The 25,135-nt window shown below is 38.1% G+C and overlaps 1 protein-coding gene across 20 annotated transcripts in view; it reads left to right on the forward strand.

Annotated features, from left to right (window-relative positions):
- Window positions 1-25,135, forward strand: part of LOC127381903 (poly(rC)-binding protein 3-like) — a 504,833-nt gene that overhangs the window by 293,567 nt on the left and 186,131 nt on the right. For 16 of the 20 annotated variants that reach the window (XM_051612868.1, XM_051612869.1, XM_051612866.1 and 13 more), the window contains one exon: window positions 19,795-19,895. The exons of the other annotated variants lie outside the window; for them this stretch is intronic. The gene's annotated coding sequence lies outside the window, so the exon portion shown is untranslated. The remainder of the gene's footprint in view (window positions 1-19,794; window positions 19,896-25,135) is intronic. 20 annotated transcript variants of the gene reach the window in all.

Consider the following 25,135-nt stretch of genomic DNA (forward strand, 5'->3'; position numbering starts at 1 on the left):
GTCTTGGTTTGCAGCCAAGGCATGTACTCTCTGTCATGGCGATTTTCATGCTTTCCAGTGCTCTTGTAAATTGGCAAGCATACTGGAAATGTCTAAACCCCTCTGTCCCTCAGAAAAATTATTTTAATATCAACAGCTTATACAGAAAAAAGCCCAGTCTCCAGGTGGTTTTCTCTTTCTCCATCCCTCTTAGTAGAGGAGGGAGATGTTTTAATAATATTTTAAATGCAAGATATTTAACAGGTTGATCAATATATAAAACCACTGACTGAGCAGTGTCTTTTTCGCTAGTGCAGTGTTACAATTTTTCTAGCATACTCCTATTAAAAATCATTGTATTAAGAAGAATCTAGTTGAATCAGTTAGAGCTATTATTATGTTTTGTACAGTTACGTGTGCACCTATACATACAGGCATCTATCCTCTAAACAAAGTAACCGTATTATAATAATAGTTTTTTGTGCCTAAAATGCTATAATGTAGGATCAATGGAATTTCATTCCGGATGAGATTTCACTGAATATTTTCAAATGCACTTTGACAATTCAGATACAATAACATTTATTATAAAAATGATTAGAAAGAATGTATTTTTGTTCTATGTGATCCATTGCATTCCCTCAGACCTGAAAAATACTAAATATCAGTAACTTCATCCCCTTCAAGAGGATCTATGGACAGGAAGCAAATTGCTCATGTGCATTGGTCTTTTTAGGATTAGGTGTAAGAGTAAAAAAGGGGATGTGTTGCAGTTGCTAGGTGACACTTGACTGAAACATATTCTGTAAATAAACACAGAAAGCCACAGCTTTGTCCAGCTGCACTGAGTGTTAAATGAAATCTTCCTCATCTGTGGGGAGACTTTTGGAAAAATTTAGTTTATAAGCTGAAATGAGATGAAAGTAGGAAAGAATGCATCTAAAGCCCGTAGAGGCTGATACTTAGTGAAATGTAGGTCAGACAGATTACACCATACAGTCTCAGCTGCTGTGTTTTGTCATCTGCCTGTAAAAAGAGCCAATGTAGGTAGCAGTTATTCCAGGGAGGAGAAAAGACTGATTGATAGGAATGTGGCCATGCTGCATTGGAGCCTGATGTCAATGCTGAGCTCTGAAAAACAAGGAATAGCAAGTGACACAGGTCATTGAGGGAATAGGCAGCATGACACAGATTTATTTTTTTTTTCTGAAAAATCCTGCATTCAGACAACTACTTTCCTTTGACTTAGAAAAAAATACACAAGGGTCAGGAGGTAAACAGCTAAACTCAGAAAACCCAACAAAACCAAGCAACCAACTTTTTCTCCCCCAATATGGCTCTGCATCAATACCCACACACAGCATCTTTCTTCTCGCAGGGGTTTGTTTGCAATTTTACTCAGTAAAGTGGTTAGACACCACCAGAGATGACTCAGCAGCTAATAGTTACGTTTAAGCAAAAATAAATTAGAATGGCTGCTATTAAAATGTTTCTGAAGTTATGTCAGAACGTATTAATTTGTGATTACAGTTGCTGAAGATAAAGTTCTCTTCTTTATTGAATGCTGTAGTTTTTCCTGAAACCTGTCAGTTACACATACAAAGTCTTAAAACTCTTAATATATATTAAGTCTTATTTATCACTCTTTGAGGTTGGTTGTTTGGGTTTTTTTGTGAGTGGGGGATTTTATGTGCACTTGCTAATAAAAGTCAATCCTTAAGAATGAATGAGCACCAAGCCACTTAAAATTTTTGGAGTCTCACAAGATTTGCTTCATTTTTCTCATGTAGCTTTCTGTAAGTCATATGTATCTTTTGGTGATAATTATTCAGTAATAATTCAGTAGCTGACTCTGTTTTTAAAATCTGCTGTATTTCTCCAAACAGTGTGGGAAAGGCTGATCCTTATCTCTGGGAAGGAATTTAAATTATGTTCACAAGAGTTCACATGAGTCTAGAGGAGTCTGAAGGACGGAGATACTGGACATAATGAAATATGTAGTGTGAGTGGGTGGCAACATGTTGCTAGAGATGGTGCTGAGTGTTCTTACAGTAAACTGATGGGTAAGGAAGAGCTCAAAAGGGACTGACTTTCAAGGGGGGAGAGCTCACAGTGGTATGAGATGGCTTCTAAGACTCAGGTTGTGCCAGCAGTGCTTTCAGGGCCATAGGCTCTTGCAGGTATAATGACCATTAAACCTATGGCTCCACAGGCTCCAGCATATACATCACAGACCTTCTCTGGAACTTCACCTTCATGGGGTGTCTCATGCAGGGGCTTGTGTTCCTCTGCCTTCAATAATTTCAGCAACTACTGTCATTGACAAGCAGACTGAGTTGATTAGGGGGTATATTTAAAGGTATGATTTCACTGTCAGTTTTACTATAGCCTTCCTGGGATTGGGAATAATGCACCTGTCTGTCATCTCTGCTGACACATTATTCTCCCCTTGACAGTTTTTTGTTGTTTGGGTTTTTTTCCCCCTGTTCCGTCCTCTTTGGGAAAAAATCTAAGGCAACCAGCTTTGGCCAACCTCTCTTTGATGATACAGTGTAACCCCCTCTTCTTGGCAGCTCAGGTGAGCTGGAGGCCAGATCATTTCCTTGTCCTGTGGCAAGCTTGTCTTTAACAGAGGTTTTCAAACTTTAGGGAAGAGTTTATGTAGCAATAGAAATGCTGTCACCACAACTCTAGGCAGTCTGTTGAAGTGCTTCAGGATCATTCCTTCAAATATTATTTTTTTCCTGGTTTCTCACCTGATTCTGCCTTGCTGTGGTCTACATTCATTATTTCCTGTCCTGCCTGCTGTGAACATGAAGAACAGATTCAGCTTTAGGACCTCATCTGGGTCTTTCTGTTTTGGGAGCAACAGGAAGATAATTTCATTTCTCTTGCAGATTGTGCTTCTGTTGGGTATTCCCAGGCAGAAATTGCCTTGCTTACAGCGGAGCAAAAATCACCCAGTGATCCTCTGTGATTCCTAAACCCTTTTCCATAATACTGTTGTACAGACACTTGTTTTCCATCCTGCTATTGCATAGACACTCAGAAAGAATGTTTGATTAAAAAATAAAAAACAAATTAAATAAATAAAAAATGTGTATCCTCACAAAATATTGTGAGGATATTAGCATAGGGTAATACACACAGAGGGACCAAATCCCCTGAACAGAGTGGTTGATCTCTCTCTGGTGGTGACAGGGGTCTGCATTGCAAATGTACTTGCAGGGGCATCTTCAGCTGCAATGGGGTGAGGCCCTTGAAACACTGCTCTGCTGTTTTATAAACCAGCTGGCCATGGTCCAGAGTCACCACCCAGCACTCATGTAATTCATTGCTATTTATATAACTTAACCACAAACAGGATATCATAGCCGCATATAAAATAACTGTCCTAATGACCATTTCTACAGGAGCAATTTGTATTAGTTACAAATGTCTTATCTATGCAAAATTCTGCAGCAGAAACCACCAAGAGCAGTCCTTGGGACACTCCACCCAAGGTGTTAACACATCTAGCTATTCAAATTGGACTAGACACAGCATGACCTGGGAGGAGGGAGTAATTTCCGGAACTGTCCAAAGTTCCCACCAGGAGGGCTCCTGTAACATCAGTCAAACACCTGAGTGTGAACAATCAGGCTGTCACCTAGTTTCAGGCTGGTCCCTGGTCTCAAACCCATCCTTCATCCTCTACAGGTGACGGGCTAGGGAGTTCTTGAACTGGCTAAAGAGTGAGTAAAGTACACTGCGTGTGCATAAGCCACAGCCCTGATAGCCACCTTCACCCCAATTATATATATGAAACACAATTGATTTTCATATACATAACTCACTTAAAACTCCTGCCGTGCCATATCTCTGTAGTTGATTTTTCCTGCCTAAGAACAGCATAGCTCGTTCTTTTCAATACTGAGTAGCTCTCTTTTTGTTTGTTTGTTTCTCTTCAAATCATTTATCGAATTTATTGCCATTATTTTTGGTTACTATTTTATTTTTCAACATCCTTGCAGTCTTTCATAGTGTGCTGAGATCTGCAAACTTGGGAAACACACTTTCTATTCTGTCATCTACAGCACTAGTGAAAATATTGGACAATACTGGATGTGGGACCTCTGGCTAACCCTGCTTATTCCATCCTTTGATTTTGCAATAAATACAGTGTTTCATTAACTAATCTGATAAACTCAGTCAGGTTTGTATCTGTTGCATGAAAATTTCTCAGACCTGGTTTTCCTCATGTTACTTGCAAGAATGTTACAAGAGACAGTGTCAAAATCTAAGCAGCTGACAGTTCTTATCTAAAAAGCCTGTTATTATGTTGCAGAAGGAAATTAGACTGGTTTGACAATATTCTTGGCAAACTCAAAGCTGGCTGCTAGTCATTCATGAACCCACATCCATTCTCTCTACAAAGTAAATGGTCAGCGCTGCTAATGATCTGGCATTACAGTGGCTTCACTAGTAGAGGAAGGAAATGGTGTTCTTCATTTCCACAGTGGACTGGAGTAAAGGATGTTGTCCTTGACTCCTTCCTTAAAGGAAAGGTATAAAAAACGAGAAGGGAATATTCGGAGAGTACTGATAGAAATTGTTTTGATCCAGGCAGACCTTCTATCACTGTGGACACTGCGGCAATCTTCAGGAATAATCTGATTATGGCTCAGGAAGATGGATAAATTAACTCCTGTGGTCTTTTCCATCTCCTTTTCTCTATTCAGTATTTATAGACATCCTGTAAAATAAGAATTTTGAAAAGCACTTTGTAGAAGGATAATTGGGTAACTTCAAGTGCTTGTCTGAAGTTCATCTTATGAATGAAGCAGAGGTCTGGAGAAAGTATAAAGATGTGTGACTGAATATTCAACAAGTATATATATATAAGAAGATTTTCATTTTTTAAAGCATTTCACTGTCTGCTCCATTCAAAGTTTAGATGAATGCAGGTGCTCCTTTTTCAAATAAATTGTTTTAAGATATCATTGTGACTAATAGAATGTGAAGTCTTTAAAATATTTTTCTTTGAAAAATTAAGATTTAGTAGTTTGTGATTGAGGTAATGCCAGCTGAAGTAAAAACCCACAAACTTATATTATTTAACTGATATCTATTACTGAATAATTTCTAACTTTTCAGGTGTATTGCATAGATTGATTTATTTATGTCTGAACAGAGGTACTTTGCAGCTTAACAACCACAGCTAGAGATTCAAAAGTGATGAGCAGAGTGAGAGCTTCAGAAAATGCAGCTGAGTCTCTTAGTAGTGATAGGAGTTCTCTTTTTCTCACTGGCCTATTAGAGTGATGTGTTTCAAACTCAGTTTTATACTCATTATTCTGTTCCTTCTCTTAGTGGTATCTATCTCCTTAACATGGAATGTACTGCCTGTCCTATGAAGACATCTAATTTTCTCTTGATATGCCTTTGCAGAGGCTATATTTCCCTGCCTGGCTCCCCTACCCAACCCCTTGCCCCTTTCTCTGGGCAGAAGGGGAGAGCAGGAGATAAAATGATGCATGGGCATCTTCTCTTAACATTTGAACCAAAAAGCGTCATCCAGATGCAAGCCGTAGTGCTCCTGAGTTTGAATCTTGTGTCAAGCAAATAAACATTGTAACCAGAGTGAAGGTTTTGGTTCTGAAAGGGTTCCCAGCTATGAAATAGCTTTTCTTCTTGTATTTATCTTGGAGTCCTGACACTCTGGGAACTGAGGTAGACTTAAGAATATCCAAAAGAGACAGATAAACCTATGTGAATTAAGATCACAAATATCTGCTTTGAAATTTAGAGTCTTACCTGTTGTATTTAGTTTCCTTAGAATTGTAGAATCATAGAATCATTAAGGTTGGAAGGGACCTTAAAGATCATCAAGTTCCAAGCCCCTTGCCATGAGCAAGGGAACCCTACCACTAGACCAGGTTGTACAAAATCTTGTCCAATATGGCCTTAAAAACCTCCAGGGATGGGGCATCAACAACCTCCCTGGGCAACCCATTCCTGCTCCTCACCATCCTTACAGTGAAGAACTTCTTCCTAATATCTAACCTAAATCTCTCCTTTCTCAGTTTAAAACCATTCCCCCTTGTCCTATCACTACCTTCTCTGATGAAAAGCCCCTCCCCATCTTTCCTGTAGGCCCCTTTCAAGTACTGGAAGGCCTCTATAAGGTCTCCCTGGAGCCTTCTCTTCTCTAGGCTCTATCCATAACCACACCACTGTTTTTGCATTACTGTTGTGGATAAGTGATCTTGCTTTACATACAGTTATGTGTTATCTGTAGATATTGGCCTAAAACCATCTGATTTTCTCCTTCAAAGTATTGTTACTGTTCTCCTGTACTCTTGGCCAGGCTGGTTTGCTCCTTAGCTGTGATTGTACCCGGCTCCTCAAACAGTTCTGTCACTCTTGACTCCTTCCTTTAAGTCCACTCCTCCCTCCCACCCTTTCCTTCTTTTCTGCTGCTTTACTTCCTTAGGCTCTTAGTATTTTCTCAAATAAAAAGTAAAGAAGATTCAGGTTGCCCAGTCAAGTTGTGGATGCCTCCTCCATGGAAGCGTTCAAGGCCAGGTGATGGGGCCATGAGCAACATGGTCTACTGGGAGGTGTCCATGCCCATGCAGGGGCTAGATGACCTTTAAGGTCCCTTCCAACCCAGACCATTCTATAAATCCATGATTCTCATCTTCTCTTCCTGTTGTTCTCATCCATGCAAGGACTTACAAGAGACCATATCCTGCTCAGTCTAAAATTTTAGTCAGCCTCCATCTTGAGCATCAAGAAATAAAATAATAGAAAACAGGAGCCCTCCAGGAAAAATCAAGATCTTTCTGCTGCGCTATACTGCCCTCATGGTTATTATGTTAAGTATCATAAGTACTAGCCACCTCTTCCCAGATGACTCTGTGAAGTCTGTTTGATCTGGCCACAGGCCTATGAGGAGTGGCTCTCCTCTGTTCTTTCTCCGCCACCATCTGTAAATATGTCATGACACTACAAAAGTACAAAACATGGAGCAAATTAAGGAAATTACTATGTTGATAAATAAGCCAAAAATGAAACCTGAGCTCAGTCCTGAAAGAAACAAGGCGTATTGATGTTAATTTATAATTATAAAACCAACTTTGGTTTAAATGTCAACCTCAGCTGATGAGCAAATGTCAAATTTTCAGAGAGAAGAGTATTGCTGTGTTTCTCTGCCAATAAAATTGGGGACCTCAGAAAATAAATAGTACAGAAACCACAAAGTATGTAGGGCTGTAGATACAGGATATAGGTTTTAATCTCTGATTTGCCACAGTTTTTAATACATTAATTCAGTTTTGACTTGACCTTAGTGAACAAGACATACTGAAGTAATGGGTAGAATCAAAGCTGTGCAGAAATGGTTCACTGGTTCACTGAAACTTATTAACATTTTAATTTGCTAAAGTCTTTTTTAGGGAATGGAAGCACGGGAAAATTGGTATGCTTTGGTTTGCATATTCATATGCTCTGAGGAAAATAAAGCATGGCTTTGGTATGGACTCAATACCTCAGAAATAAGGTACAGCAGAGAAAAAGTTATATGTTTCAAATGTTCTGTGGAAAGAATAGTGAATTCTGATTTTCTGGATTGGTTTATCTTCCTGAAGGATTTGCTCTGATAGCTGGAAATGTATTGATTGAATCTCCATCATTCAAAGTAGCAAATTAGTGCTTTACTGTCAGATTCTGGAATAAAGTTCCGTGCTGTGATTTGGTCTGTTTCAGCAAAAAAAGAATCTTTTTTTGCTGTCTTGTCTTATTTGTTTTACTCCTGATGCACAGCAGTAGTATTCCCAACCTGTTTACAGCAGTGCTTCAACACATTCATTGCTCAAATGATAGAAAGAGGTCAATGATAAGGGATGTGCTTGTTTCATTTCTGCTGTAAACAAATTCCAAGAGTATAGAAAAGAACCTCTGTATTTTGGTTTTTGTTAGCCAGATTTGATCATTAGTTGAGATCTCTGGAAATGTCAGTTAGTGACTAGGAGTTGTGTGAGCAAGTGGAGGACCATGGAGCCAGTGGTCAAAATATGTGTGGGTCCTGATTCTGCACTCGCCTGACTGATACCGCACCATGTAATTGTGGGCTTTAATGGGGAATCCTCAACAGAAAACGTGTTCCTCAGTGGAGATCTTAGTCCAGCCTTTATTGCTCTTTCGAAATAAATGGATTTAAGTTGGTATCAAATCACTATGTTAGGCAACCAAAACAACCTTTGTGAATAATACTGAAAGGTACTGTTTTATTTGCTAGAAGTGGTGTTTATTTTCAAATCTAGCTTGGGATAGATGCATTTCCGACCATTCCTTCTTGATCTTATAAATCTAGCAAAACTGAACAGATTAAACTCTTGGTATAATCAATAAGTATCTTGATCCAATTATCTCTGCCATTATATTAATTTATTTTTGTATTAAGTATCCCTAAAATATAATTTCTATCAAAAGCTTATACCTACAAAAATATTGAGGAAAGCAAGGGGGGTCATGGCTGCTTTAAACGCTTCTTATGACAGAAAAATATATTGGAGTGAATGGAGTGGATTTATTACAGTAAAATAGAACCCCATCTTACAGATTACATCAAATATACTTGGATTTGTCTGTCATTAGTCTAACCAAGAGTATGTCCTATACAATAATATACAATACAATATAATGCAATAATATGCAATATACTATGTCCCTACATAAGCAAATTTATGGGCTGTGAGAGACAGTCCTTATCACAGAACATGAACATTTTAAATTGAGAAGGTTTAAAGGACAGATCATTACAGATGAAGAAGCATTTGAGAATGTAGTCTATACCTCAATATAATCACCAAGAAAATCACTGCTCAAAATTGTTGAAAAAATGTTCTTCTTTTTCCTCACATTTTTTTTTTAATACTTAGAAACACTTAGGGGATTTTATACTTCCCCCTGGGAAGAGTGCCCCTTGGTGCTCAGAAAGCTGCCTTGGTAAGTACTGGGGAGGCTGAAGACATCATTTGATCCACAGCACTTGTACAACTGGGGAGAGGCTGTGAAGGCTACCTTGGATTATCCAGCCAGAGTGCATAGGCCACCTTGTGGAAAGGCAGAGCAGCTCCTAGGCTACCTGCCAGCTGAGTTGCCAAGGTAGGAGCCCAGCATTGGATTCTTTTTGACTAGTGTTACACCACTAGCAAGGGCAGAACCAATGGAACTATGAAATTAATGGTCTTAAGGTTATTTATACCAACTGAGGATGAGCCCCAGTGTGTTCAAATATGTCTTGACCATGCAATTCAAAACTTCTTGCATTTAACTGTCCACTTTTTTTTCAGTTTTGATGTTCTCACTTCAAAGTATCTCTTCAATACTTGATGTTTTAGGGCCCACTAGAAATTTTTTGTTTGGAGAGGAGGTTGATTCCTGCTTCTGCCATGGGACAGCAGGGCATAGCAGATATTCCTAATGCCCCACTGTTAGCATAAGAAGTACCAGTGCTTGAGCATCAGGAAACAAGAAGCTGTTAAAATTGCAGTGCAGGAGGCTAATAATTTATACTAACTGTATATGCTAATAACAGAGAAAGAAGATATATTCTTTGCTGTTGCTGCATTTCTGGTTAGGAACTTCATTTCTAAGACAAAATAATAAAACATTTCCATTTCAAGTGAGACTCTGAAAAGGTGCCAAGAGCAAAACCTCTCACTCTTATTTATATGCATTTCTCAGAATCAGCTTGTCAACCAGTGGCTAGGAGAAAAACATACAAAGCTCCTCTGCATTGAGGTTGATGGGGAGGTGAGGAGTGGCTACTACCCAAAAACCATAGCAATTTCCTGCTGCAGGTGGCCTGAGATAACTTTGGAAGGTCACATCTAGGAAATTCAAACAGCAGAGAAAAAAGCAAGAAGCCTCCTTTCTATTGATCATTCCACCAAGAGAGTAACTGAGGGAAACTGATGTTTTCTCTGGCCCTTTATTTTTATTGTTCTTTTGTTCTTAGCTCTGAATGAGCAAAGGGCAAGAAGAATATAGGAAAGATATTTTTTCTACGCATGCTAGGAGGCCGTACTCATAGGAAGGGAGACTGCCTGGTTTCCATGGATTCATGTTTTTCATATTAAGAGCTTAGATTTCAGTCCAGGTAAGATTCTTCTTGCAGCTTGATTTTTTTTTCTGCTCAGCCAGTTATAAAACTACATTTCAGAATTCCCTTTATGCAACTAATATTGCAGGAATTAACTTTCATTTGATGCATGGTGTCTATAAAATGCTGCTACTTCAGTTTAGTACCCAATACTGGAAATTAAGCATTGTGAACCTGGATGGACTGTAATATCATAACTTATGTGTAAAGCTCTACAGGTACACTTGCACAAATAAATAAATTAAACTCACTGAACAGGGGAAGTGTCAGTCAACAAAATAAACCAAGGCACTGTACTAAAACAAAACCAAATTATGCCTTGCCCATGCATTCGAAAAGACAGTTTTTCCAGGTTCTCCAAGTAGCTAAGAATAATTGAACTCGTATTGTCTTTCTCATTTCTGCTTCTCTTAAAAGACCAGAGAATAATTACCTTTCTTTTTAAACAAGCAGAGAACACATTAAAATAGGCCATGACATTGCACATGAAGTGCCTACCTTTATCTACAGATGGCTAACAATGTTATTTATTACCAGCTTACTAGACAACTGGAGCTCTCTTCTTATATTCATCCTCCATAGATGTGGCTTCTTCTGTGTAGTTAAAATTAGATATTTTCATCTCGTTCAGGTGGCATCTTTCTCTTTGTTCCTTGCTTTCCTAATCGATGACACGTTGGCCACAGAAAAATGTTTAGAAGTACATATTTGTAATTTGTATTCTTTTAAGGGATACTCTTGTATATGAGCATGAACTCATGGAAATAAAAAGGATAGTAAATACTTGAAGCAAACTTAGCATTTTATTCAAATTAATATCTTTTAATAATGTTTGCGATATTTACTCAAGTATAGTATAGTGTTCTATGTGCAGACCCATATGCAGGTATCTGATCATATCCCTGACCTTCAGATTTCTCCTTTTATTTCTCCATCAAGCACCAATTTGTTACTAAAGCATATTTTGCATCTAAAAATGTATTGCTGCAAAGACAGCTTTCTGCCCAGATCTTAACTAATCTTTATTTAAGACACTTAAATATTTAGTGACCTACTTCTCCTTTCATTATAAACACTGTAGTGATTCAAAGAACTTTTATGTTTCTGAAGAGTTTTCACTTTTACTGCAATAGGTACTCATAAAAATATTTAGCATCTGTCTCAATCCATAGACTGTGATGCTATTGCAGCTGTAAGTACAATGATACCAGGTTTAATGGTGGCAGATTGGTGTAGAAAGGGTTGGATTTCTCTTAGGCCTCATTCTCCCTTCTTGAAAAGTGGAACAAAGTGCATGTAAACTATTACTGTGCCTGCTAGACATAAGCAAGGTCCTACCAACTTCATTTTATGCAAGTTGCACAGCTAAGGAGACAAGGAAACATTTGATCTCTGGGCTTACCCTTCTGCCTGCAGCAGCGTATGTTGTGCCAGAGTAGCACGCTGTGCTCTGAAGGAAGCAGCAGTGAGAGCCAGTGGGTTTATGCTGCACCAAGGCATGGTGTTTCCTGGCTCTTGTGCCTTTTGCAGGCTACTGTGCAGAGTCTGCACAGCGGGTTGGGTTGTCCTTCAACCCCTGACCCATCGGTTGCCCACACTGCAAACTGCTCAACTCGATCTCCAAATCTAAAGAATGTTTAGACTTTCTCAACTCTGCTGAATCCCTGCTTATCTTGCAGATTTTCCCTGGAGTTCCTGGGCTTTAATTCATCAACTGAGCCCTTTCCAGTATGCAACTTTCAACTTCCCTAGCTATTCAGTGGTTTTGGTAATGATCTGCCTGATGGAATGGGCTGTGCTTCCTTATATAATAGGAAAACCTACTCTGGAGCTGGACGGCAGGGGCTGGCCAGTAGTAGTTCCACTGTCTCTGACCTTCTTTCCTTCTGTAGAGCTATTTTTCTGTCTATCACCTTTTCTTTTTAGTCCGCTTTCTCTTTAGAGGATATAGAGAAAGCCATGGAATGTGAAGGAAGCATAATTTCCAAGAGGAATCCCATTTTTGTATGCTAATACCAATCAAACAGCTTCACTGTTGTAAGTGGGATATATGGGTGGGAAGGGAGTAGCTTAGCCTCACAGTCAGAGACTTACAAATCAAGTAGGATTCTGTATCACATATTCTGTGAGAGGTCACATTTGGTGATCAGAGGGCTTGCACTGACCTTTGCATAAGAAGGTCATAATCCATAAGAAGTGGAAACAACTGTGGCTTTCCTTTTGGCATAATGAAGGGTAAGGTGGACTTCTGCATGCAAGTTAAATTAGAGAAACATCACTGTGCTTCTGCACAGCCAAATTGCCTATGACAAGAGGATACACCACAGTGTTCTGGGAAACATAAAAGGTAAAATTGCTAAGTGGATATGAGAAATCTGAGATTTAAATTGCAGTACAAGCAAATGACCTGCTGCTATAAACTGTACCTTTACAGATTTGCTTACTGGTTGCAATATGCTATTTATTGTGTGTATAAGCTGTAGATTGATCAAAATTATTTGTTTTCATTTGTATCTTATTGGAAAACTATGGGAGATCACTGCTTGAATGAAGTACATTACTGCCAATCATTCTCATATATGGAATGAGGAGATTGAATAAGAATTATTCTTGTGATTTTCAGCTGAGTTATTTAAATCAATCCACAGATGAAAAGGTAGGATTTTTCACACTGTTTAACTGGAAATACTTCATGTAGCCAGGGATAAATATTGATGCTTGAAAGGAGGAAAGGACATTTTAAGTATTGCAGCACTGAGTAAGGATAACATAACAGTATAATTGGTAATGTAGAATATGCATCAGGGATGTCAGCTGACCATATTAAGTGAAATCTTTCTCATTTTAGTAATGTGAATAGTTTCAAGGCTGTCCCTGAATGAGATTCTTTTCTAATGTGAGGCTATTGATTTAATATATAAGTGAATTTCACAATTGTGCTCACAGATTCTTGTAATATAGTGTGTACCCATTCATTCTAGTCCTGGAGTAAAAATAGTCAATTAAATTGATACTACATTCACAATTTTTCTTCCTAGCATAGTTATATCTCCTGTACAGTTAGTTTTCTGGGCAAATTGTTAGGTTTGTGTTCTGATTGTTTGGTTTCTGTTTGCTGGAGAGTGGTACTTTCACATGTATCATTTTTGTGATGTAGGCAATATCTTTCAGCAATTCACAGTGACACTTTTCTTCTCAGTTGCCTTCTGATAGCATCACCATTTCATTAGTCTTAGCTAATTCCAGGGGTAGAGCAGTTTAACAGATAATGAAATACCATGAAGATTAAGTAAGTCTCACCTATGTGACATGGGGAAAATTATGTCATGTCTCTGTCCTTATGTGTCAGAGATATATCATCTGTGCAAGTCTGTCTGCAGCGATGGAACTTGCATAGCATCTGGGATAGCTGACATGAATTTTTTTTCTAGTTCTACAACTTTGATTGCAAGTCCTGAGGCAGGTGGCTGAGCCTTTTTGTACTGTCTGAATAATACTGCTTCTCAGCTAGTAAAGGATTTTGATACCTACTGTGGAGGAGAATGGTAACTCTGTACCTGCTTAATATTTCTACTGAGCAACACATCTCAATAAACATGCTAGTATTTTCTAGGTTGAGATAGTGTCTTAACTAGACAGAGATTCCCCGTTCTTACCCATTACCAATAAGTGTCTATTGCATAGAGAAGAGGTTATCTCCTACAGAGTGTGTCCATGAAACAACCCTTGTGGTTTGTTACCTGGAAAGTTTTCCCTAGCTATCAGTCCAAGCTTGTCAAACAAGGATACTGTGCTGACCACCACACTCTTTTTTGTCCATCCTCCCCAAAGCAATGCTTACTGAACTGTGTAATGTTTTTCTTCACATGTATCTTTGTGTTGCACATGTTCTTCTGAAACTAAGCTGAGGCAATTAAAAAAGCTTAAGAATGAATCTTGCTTCCTGACACATCAGGATGTTCTTCAATTAAAAAACCAGCTTGCTCCTGGAGGAGGTAGCACAGTGTCTGCTGCCTATGATTACTAATGTGCTTGGTGATTTTGGAGTATTGCTAAAAGTAGAAGAATGGCACATCACAAGCAGGCAGGAGATTTCACAGCAGCCATGAAAAATCCCAGTGTTTTATGGACATTTGGGGCCAACTGAACAATCAGTATCAAATTAAGGAGGAGATAGCTGGGGGATTTGAAATCTTTTCCTCTCTTTTCATAGACACTGTGTTATTGTCTGCCTCTCTAAATGAAATAACAATAGGGAAGCCTCAGGGCAGATTGCTTCCCCTCTCTTGGGGAGTCTGCTTTTTTTCCTTCTCAGCATATTAGAGGTGGCTGATCCATTGTAATTGCAATGTCAAAGGCATTTCAGACTTAAAAAAATGTGTCTGTGGTATTGGAAGGGCAAAGAAAAACCTTGACCCCACCAGATGTGATCTTTTCAGATGGCACTGAGGTTTTAAGGAAAATCAGAAAAAAAAGAATGCACTTGGGTTGACCGAGCTTAAAGCAAATGAGATCATTTCAGGTGGCTCTCCAAATTTACATCAACTATAATCATTCTAATTGGTTGCCTCTGTAGCTCTTTCACTCAAAACTCCTTCAGTAAAATGGCAACCTTTTTGTTAAAGATTATGTGTTGGTCACAGGAAACTTTTCTTATAGATTAAACTAATTCGCTATTGCAATAGCATTTGACAGAAACATCTGTTAAATCCAAGAAACTATTTGTTTCTATGACATGTTGATCCCTTTCGTGAAGAACTGCAAAACATTTACTTACATGTGTGAGGAAGCGTTTTGCTTCGCTGAATATTATGTAGTCATACACAAACAACAATATCTGGGTGCAAACTAATATGGTAGCTATTTGATGTTTGTTATTCAATCATTCCTTATTCACCTGTGTCTTTTTGGAAAGCTGTTTTCATCTGTTCAGTAAGCAGAGACATTATTGTTACTTATGAGATGGCAATAAATGAACAGTATAATTCTTCCTGCATCATAAAGCACATAAGGCAGAAGTCAAAACAATTACTAACAATGCATAGCCAATGGAGCTGACAACTTAAAAATGCTTTGTTCAAATAATTCAGTGCATAATTAACAAATGCATTGGCAGAAATCTGCTCATTAACAATTTGCAAGAAGGAAACAGGGTTGGATAATGCATTTACAAACTAGCTACAATGGATGTAATAGGAAAGTAGCGTTGCATCCCCTTGCTCCCTGAAAACAGAATTGTTTCTTGTCTGTGTAAGGATTGCTCAGAGCAGTGCAGACTAAGTTAACTGAAGGTATGGAATTCATGTATATAATGGAGGTGTAACAAATCCATTATGGACACTTTAACTGAAAGCAAAGTAGCATGAACGTGTTGCCTGCTTCATGGATGTGGTGGGTTGACCCACCCAGCTGCTCTCTCAGTTCTCCTCCTCAGAACAGGGGGACAAAATAGGATGAAAAAGCTCAAGAGTCAAGATAAAGACAAGATAGCTTGCCAGTTACTGTCACAGGTACAACAGACTCAACTCAGGGAAAACTAATTTAGTGTACTGCCAATTAAAATAGACTCAGGGAGTAAGAAATAAGAAGACAAACAATAAGCCAACATTTTTCCTCCTCCTTTCCCAGGGTCAACTTCATTCTTTCACACTCAACTCCTTTCCCAGTCCCACAGCAGTGTAGGACTGATGAGGGTTATAGTTAGTACAAAGCAGGTTCACCCTACTTCTTCTTCATACTCTCTTGCTCCAGCCTGGGCTCTGCCCTATAGGCCACAGTTCTTCAGGAAATACTTGCCTGCTCCAGCATGGGATACTCTGCAGGCCACAGGGAAATATGTGCTCCAATACCGGGAGCATTTCCTCCTCATCATCTCACCTTGGTGCTCCCTTTGTTGTTTCTCATTAATTTTTTTCCCCTTCTCCTCTGCCACTTTGGCATTTTCTGCCCTTTCTTAGATATGTTTCCTAGAGGTGCCACCAGCTTTTCTCCTCACAGAGGCCACAGCTGCAGCCCCGCCACTGCCAAAACTTCGATGCCTACATCCAGTGTGAAGAATTAAGCTATCAAAAAACAACATATTTTTTAATTTTATTTTTTTTTACCCTTTAACTTATTCCTATTACTTTCATTACTCATTTTATTACTTCTGATTTATGTCAAAAAATAAGGCCAGGACTATACAAGGAGCTGTTGGCACACAGGTGTTATCTGAGGTGTGTCGGTTGCAGTGCTGCTGGGCTAGTAGAAGGTGGTTGTACAGGTAGCACCTGAGTTGTGGGGCATCCATGTCCAGAGTCCTGTTTGTCCAAATCACTAACCTTGGTTGCTATCACTATTCCCTCCTGCTTCCTGACCATGTTTTCTGTGAAAATCAGCATGTGAGAGGAGGCATGGGACACAGCTTCATGTGATCCCAATCACTGGGAAGTGAACCAGGATTTAGGCACAAGGAGGGTTTTCCTCCAGAACTTGTTCTTTTATAGTGGTTACTCAATGTCAGTTCAGGTCAAAAAAGGTTTGCATTGTTTTATAAAGTGTATAATATCCTGAAAGATGAATATGTCTTGCTAGCCAAATGTAATTCTGTATTATGGCCACTGTTGTAGGTGGGATACTGGCTTAGGTAGACAGATCTTCTTTCCGACCCACTAATAGCCATTCTTATTTACTCAGTTATACAAGGTATCAAAACACTGAAAGACTATCACAGGACTGCCTGGAGCATTGTTATAATTATAATTCTATTGATTTTTTATTTCCAAAACAATAGATGGGTTTTTCAGGTCTCCAAAAATAAAACCTTTTGTTTCTTCTAATTACCTTACAATGTGAAGTTGCACAGGTTCATCAGGGAAACTAACCTCAAAAACTTCCTTTCATAGTAGCTGGAGGTACAATACAGTCTCTATCATCTGCATTTTGCAAGAGAACACTAAGAATGTAATTATAGAGCTAAATTAATGAAGACATTGTGACAGCTGTATGTAAATTAGACCAAAGGATAACTTCCCTTGGTATCACCCTGCAGCGTTCTGTAATGCTTCTTGAGCTGAAGACTTATATTGTGCATCTTGATGTAACATACAGACTGGTCAATGTTTCTTTCACCATGGCAGTAAATTACCCTTTTGAAGTCCAGACATGTATGTGGCATCCACCACATCCTGTAACAATGAGTTCCACCATTTAATTATGATCTTTATGGAAAGCATCCTTTCTTGGTTTTCATGTTTTAAACTTGCTAACTGCTCATTTTATTGGGACTGTTTCCTGCATTACGGAATACAGTGAAAAATTATTCTGTATTTACTTTTTCAGTACTGTTCATTATTTTGTTTGGCTCTGTTATAGTCCTTTTTCTTGTTTGTCCTTCTTCCAATGTGAAAATCCTGAATCCATTTTTTCTGTCCCAGTACAGAAATCATTACCTACCTTTGATCATCCTGTCCCTCTTTTCTTTATCCTTCTATTACTATGCTGTCATGTTTGAGATGAGATGACTGGAACAGTATTTAATATTCAAAATGTTAGATGGGCAATGGGTTTATATGGCAGTATTACTGTGTTTTCATCTTCTGTTTTCTGTTCTTTTCCTATTATTTCCTAATATCTAATTTTTATTTTTTTTTCTCTCAGTTAATGAGGATTTAGGTGACATTTTCATACAGCTGTTTCCAAGCTCTCCCAACTAACAGATTATTTCAATGTGTGTTTATAGATTTCCCAGGGTACACACATGAGACCTTAGATATTTAGCTATAAAAACACAGCTAAATTACAAGAGTGTTTTAGGCTGTAAACAGGAGGTTATTGGTAGACTTAAATATTCTCTCAGCTCTACTGATTATTTAAATCATTCTAGGTTTTGTTATACCGGAGATTTCTCACAAGAAGTGTGTCAGGCAGTGGGAATGTTTCCCATGGATCCCATCTTTTTAGTGGGTTGTTGATTATTTTAACTGAACATTAATTCCAACAAGGAAGTAATTCAGGAAAGAGTTCATTCAATGAGTTTTATCTGAGAGAGTTTGCTAATTTTGCCACCGTAAGGCATATTCTGACCAAAACTAAGGGCATCTAAACAAATGTGCAATCCTTTGCTATACTAATTTGGTGGAGATTTCATCACACAGCCTCCAATATAAGATAGAATTGCATTCATTTTATTTTATTTTTTAGCTGAAGTGTGCTATTACTATCATAATGGTTGCTAAGATAGAGTCCTGGAGCTTAATGTTACCTGGAATTAAACAAATAACTATTAAAACCTCCCTGTGAAAGGACTTTAAACATTTGCTGCTGAAAGAAATGCTGACAGAATAAGTATGGTACTACAAGCTGATCAGACTCATCTCTGATTTTCAAAAACTTGCTAATTTATATTCCAATGACCAATGTCAAAAATCCCTTAATGGGCCAAAGAGACCTCTATATTACGTCACAGGCAGAGATCTTTTTTAAATGAGGCTTTCAGCACTCTCCTTTTATAGAATATGTGTCATTTGACTTTATGTTTGTAAACATAACCTCTTGTTTTCAAATTTGTGGCTGCACTACAGTACAGAAGTTGGGGGTGCATGAAGGTTGCTTGCTAATGCAGTTATTCTTATGTATTGTAGACAGTGTTTTCTTTGTATGGCTTTTTTTTTTTTTTTGTATCCCAATGTCATTCCTACTGGTCTTGGAGAGATCAGCAGTGGAAACACTATTTTACAGTTGTGGAGGTCTTACCTTGGCCAGCAGCCACCCATCTGCTCTCTCAGTTCCCCTTCTCAGCAGAACAGGATGAGCAAGTAAGATAGAAAATCTTACTGGTTGAGATGAAGACAAGGAATTAACTCATGAGTTACCATCATGGGCAAAAAAAACCCAGACTTGACTTGCAGAAAATTAACTTAATTTATTACGATTTAAAAATAGAGTAGAATAGTGAGAAACAAAGACACTGCTAAAACATCTTCCCTCTACTCCTTCTTTTTCCTAGGCTCAACATCACTCCTTCATTCCCAGCTCCTCTACTCCTCTAATTCCTCCCCTCACAGTCTGCATAGATGGAAGAGCTGGTCATCTCCCAGTCTTTCAGTTTCATTTCTATTTGGAGAGCTGAGATGACTCCTTGAATCAGTCAACTGTCTTGTCCATTAAAGACAATTGGAAGTTATAAAGCTAGACTTGAAATGCAGAATAACATTTTGAGTACAAAGAGATATCCTCAGCTATTAAATCACAAATGAGGAGGTCAAACACATTAACTAGTCCAAACATAGCCAACAAACTAGTCAATTGTTTGAAAGACATTTAGGAACAAGATTTTATGTACCTGCTTTGGAAAAGTCATTTACTTCAGTCTATTGGTTTATTGAATCAAAAAGGAGCTGGATTTCTTTCATTTTCACTGTTCTTTCACAACTGGAACACCTTAGGAATGTAGGTATGCAAGAGAATAAATCTTATTGTTCTAATTCCCTGTGTACTTCAGAAAGCCTCATGTGAGCAGTTCAACTTGTAGAAGCCTATAAACTCTCTGCAGATACAGTGGTGGAAAAAAATTCTTTTGTGAATGAATAACCTCATAAAATGAGAAAACAAGGGTTTTTTTGGACAAGTTTTGTTTAGCATTTCATAGGTGATATAATTACTAAGTCTTCGATTATTCTTTTCAGAGCATACTCAACACCTTTAGATACCTTCCTTGAGACTGCAGAGTGAAAGCAAAAGCTGACCAAGTGCAGCAGTTTTTTAAGTCTCACCAGTCTTCTGACAAGTAAGTTCTTCATTCACAGTTTTGTTTTCTCCCCTGTGTTCATGACTTGTATTTTATCCTTGTATTTATTATACTGACTACTGTATTTATTTTCTGAGCCAACAGAATATGAGTGCAAAGTGAATAGTATGAAAGTGATCTTAATCTTTCCCAGCTAAAAGGAAATCTATCAATATCACAGATATAATTGAAATTAATTACTGACTCACCTGATTATTCCAACTTGTAATGCCAATGGGAGCATAGTCATATCTCTGGACATTTGGGGGCTTTTTCCTGCTAAAAGGTTAAATGTTAAAGCATCTCTTCTATTACTGGAATTGTGTGGCATCAGGCTCAGTAAATGCTTATCCATTTGCAGCCAGACTCTTCTTTTTCTTCTTTGGAGCCTCCAGAAGTTACTCTTTGTAGTAAATATTACCCCAAAATTTGCCAGGATTCACATGAGTCTAAAAATTGTCTTCATATGCCTCCTTTGCCTATTTAGTGTTTTGTGCTCCCTCTGTGCCTTTATTACTCTTAGTCTCTGACATAGTGAACAACAGTTCACTAACATTGGATCTAAATCAGTACCTTACACAGTGCAGTCCACCTAGTACAGCAGGTTATACCATTGTAACCCTTTAATAGAGCTTGTTTCCATAGCTATACTTCTTATCCATATGGCAGCAATATCTGACTCACTGTCCCCTACTGACTATGCATCATCTTTCTCAATTTCCCCTGCATGCCCCAAAATTTAGAGCTTTGACTGTCCTTAAATCTTCTTATGTCTGTTCAGGCTAGACACTTGCTATTTCAAAGATAAACTAATGTAAAATAAAGGAACTTGAGCCTTGGAAAGGGTCTTTGGACTCTTGCCACTGCATATTTCTGAGATAAAGATGAAGAGAATACATTGAATTTAAATCATACAATATCTATTATTTAATGACCTTGTATGTCATAATTAAGCAAGTTTAGCTACTAGTTGTCCCCAAAAAATAAAATATTTGTGATGTATTATTTTATATAAAAGAAGAAAATGTGATACAAAGTGTATGCACTATTTAATATCTGTTCACAAAAATTAGTGAAAATATAAGAATAAAAATCGTTTGGTTGATTTTGTTTATATAACTTTGATGTAATTTTATTAGAAGCTGTAGTTTGAACATCTGAAATTTTACATTCTATACAAACAGATGTAATGGTAAGATTTTTCTTTGTTTCCAATGTTTTTGCAAGTGCAAAACCAGCTTCCTTCTTCCTTATGGCTTAGTTAGTTGCATTTCAGGCATTTTGGCTATTAGCACTTAGCCAAACTTTTGAGTCTTATTTGGGATCTGAAAGGAACACAGGGTCATGACTTAGATTTCGCTCTTCCCAGAAAGTAGATATGCTGAACACATCAATTGTTTCTAAGGGATCTGTTGTTTAATTATCTGCACTTCTCTGTGTTTCACATTCCTGTCTGGACCATAGTGTGTCAAAGATGTGTAGAACAATATGAGCTTCCATCTCTACTGAACTGACCCTTCACTTGGGTGTTACTAAAAGGAAGAACAGGCTAGAGCTAACAGATTCATTTCTTCTTGGATTTGTCTCTAAGACGCAGTTTTGAAGCTCTGTCTTGTTTACCATGAAAAGCAGACCACAAGGAAGCAGAGGCTGTTTGACACAAGGAATTCAAGCCTGATAATTGAATTACTCAGTCTCTGTGGCGTTAAGTGTATCAGGATTGAGCACAAACCTGATTTACTGCTTCATCAACCCAGGAAATAAATAATAAACAGTGAGTCAACCTGAACAAATAAAACGGAGGGTTTCATTTTGAGATGGGAATGGAGGGTGTGGAAGAGACTCCATTTGGTTTTAAGCTGATTAATCAATTTTAGTTATCAACATTTTGTTTTAAGGCAGATGTTGCAAAAGCAAAGAATACAGGATAGACAGGCTCGCAGTAGTGGTGGTCATATCTCCTTTCATTTTGTAGTAACAGTCACAGGGTCATTTTCATGTTCTAAGTAGTATTATTACCCAAATTCCTCACCTCTGCTTGCAGTACCTTTCTGCTACTGTGGCTCCACAATATTCACAGGCAAATTATTAGAGTTTACTTCAATCTATTCAGTGTTCTGTGCTAAACTAGCATAACCACAGAAAATACTTGGTATGAGGGAAGGTGTTTGTAGTGGTTCACAATTAGACATACGTTTTCAGCATTTTTCAGGCAACCTGGAAGCCAACAGAATACCACTGTCAATGAAACTTGCAAAATGATACAGAGTCTGGGCTGCTTGCTACAGAAAACAACTTGAATTGCTTGGTAACCTCAGTCCATCCATACAAAGTGAAATACTGAATTTAAGGCTGAAGAACACTAGCTTAATTAAGAGAAAGAAGAAACACGTTCTAAGGTGTCGTTCACCTTTGAGGGAAGTATTTTAGGAATCACATCAGATAAGCCAATCCAGTTAGAAAACTGATTACACAGAACAGAGGTCGCTGGTTTGGCTCGGAGTCTGGTTTCAGTGATACTGACGATAGAATGCTCTGTTTTGGTGCCCCTACTTTAAAAAAGTGCATTGAAAACAACAGAGAGGGTCAGAAGAGGGCCACAGAAATCACTAGCACACTGAAGAAGATGTCTGCAACAGTTTCTAAGAACTCAGTCTGCTTTGTTTTTTTTTAAAGAAGCCAAGAGAAAATTTGATGGCTTTACCATGGGAAAAAGCAAGCAAGGGATGTAATTGAAATCATCACTCTGTCTTTGTTTCATGTACTTACTTTTTAATTAGTTTCCTGGGAAACGGTTGGTTCTTCTCAGTTGGTATCACTGAAGTATTCTGGCTTTCTGCCACAGTAAACAACATGGTGGGTGATCTCACTTGTTCGATAATCTAGACTGGGAAGTACATTATTACCTAAATAAGAGTGGGTAATTTCCTTACACATCATGTTCTCTTTGCTTACAATATGTTTGACTGGCAATCTCATTTCCTTGGTCAAAATGGTGATGGGAGAAAGGTCCTTGATCACTATAATCAGTCCTGTTTCACTATTGTAAGAATATCATACACCAGATTAGTTTTACTGCTGCTTCGGTACTTTAGGTTTGTAAAGGTGGAGCTATATTAAGTTGCATTTAGGGAATTATACAAAAGCTCCTGATACATTTATTCAGATTCCTGATTGGGGGGGGCTTTTTGTTATTTTAGAAACAAATTAATGTCATTTCACATTTACTAGACATTTGTTTTATTTATTCCTAATATTAAGCTGATTTATTAGTCAAATTAACCATTCTTTGTACTGAGTAAACCCAACAATGTGCTTCTTTCTGTTTACTGTGTCCTGCAAGATTTTAGAATTAGCAGATTTCAGCATCTGCCATGGAGCTTTTACTTACAATAGAAAGTATGATTTTCTGCCTTTATCAGCTCTCAAGAGATAGCATTGCATGACCTAGATATTGAACAGAGCTAACCTGAATAAAGTGAAGAAAATACCTTCTCTGCACCTGCAGAGAAAGCTACAGCTGTCAAACTCAACACTTCATCAGAGTCTGTTTTTTCCAGTCACCCAAACTCTCCCAGCTTAGTGGTTTGATGGAAAGCAAATCTTTGTCAATGGATACGTACTAGTTGAATACTACATGTTATTTAATGTAAATCAAGTCATGGAATTTAAGCAGTTTAGCAGTACATTGCTAAAATTTCATGTTTAATTTTAAATTATCCTGTTTCTAAATAAAATATATATTTAATCTGAAAAAAATCACCTAGTTGCAAAAACAGTTTGAGCAAAATCCATTATTGTATTAAAAAATTATACATGAATTTCTATCCAGGCTGCCTGCAGGACAACTGAAAATTAAGCAAGTAGCTCTACTTTGCATGATAATTTGCAAACCCTTGCAGCATTAAGCGAAGTGAAATAGTGGCTTGCCTAAGGCAACAAGTGTGTTACACTTAGATGTTGATTTGTTTATTTAATAACCATTTAAAAAAGGCAAAATACTATGCATTATCTTTGTGAAAATAAACATAATTCTTATAATGCAGGAAAAAAAAAAATCTCATACAGGGAATCTCAGAGCCAAATGATATGGACACTGAGATATAAAGGGGACATTTTTAGTTGATTTTTTTTTTTTTTTTAGTTTTTAAAGACGAGGTAGCATCCAGGCAAGCATATTTGAGCTCTGTTTGGTAGCTTTGTTAACAGGTGCTGCTGGAAAGCTAACATTAAAAATGTATAGGTCATCATCCTCCATAGCTAAAAGTTCATGCATACCATTAGCAGAATTCAATATATTTTCCTAGAAATAGAAGTTACACAATATGAAGGAAGAAGAAGCTGAGTATGTACAAGGTCTTTCTTTTTTTCCTAAAAATGCACCTTGAATCTGAGGCACCTCTCTAGCTCCTTAACGTAAAATGCTGTTCAATCAAGTGTAATGGATTCACTTACAGGTATTTTTTTCTCAGTTTTCTAGCAGACTTTCTACAACATGAAGCCAAGAGGCATTGTAGTCTTTGTTATGGGAAAAGGCACAGGAAAATTCAGATGGATGTGGTAAGACTATAAATAAAATATGTTAGCCTCTGACCCAACAATTGTCCAGTAACAAGTGCAATTATGTAGACAAATGGAGCTGATCACAATCTCCTTTCCCCTCAGCATGAGAGTTGCTCCACGCAGAGCATTGCTGAATAGATCGATACGCTTTTGACATTGGCAGGAAGGAATAAGCTTGCCCACAGTGAGATAGAGCATTCATTGACTGGTCTGACAGGTAGGACAAATAAAGATCTTGGTCATGAAAGATGCTGAGCACCTGTGACACCTGTCTTTGCTAATTCAGAGGCTTTCAGGTGAATGCATGAGTAAAAACGAAGGGTCAGAGTCTCCTAGTTGTGGGGATGGCACAGAGGACAGCTTAATGGAGAATTTAAGGAACCCCTAAGCAGACAAGGAATGCCACTCACACTGAACACAAAAAGTCAGAAATTTACCCCAGTTCAGATGTGTTAATCCCCTGAGAGACTTTGTGCTGAAGCAGGGATTGCCTGTCTTTGCCAGTTGTGCTTAGTGCTGAACACACAGGCGGATCCTTTTCACCCTCCCACCTGCAGCAGTAGGAAGCTCTTCGAAGCTCTGTTTTTCTTTCCCTGAGACGTGTCTGTGGCCCCAGTCCAGATCCAGGCCAGTATGCCTGCTGTGGCCAGGCAGTCCCTGGCTGCAAGGGGATCAAG

This window comes from Apus apus, chromosome 2 (genome assembly GCF_020740795.1).
Source record: "Apus apus isolate bApuApu2 chromosome 2, bApuApu2.pri.cur, whole genome shotgun sequence".
NCBI classification, from domain to species: Eukaryota; Metazoa; Chordata; class Aves; order Apodiformes; family Apodidae; genus Apus; species Apus apus.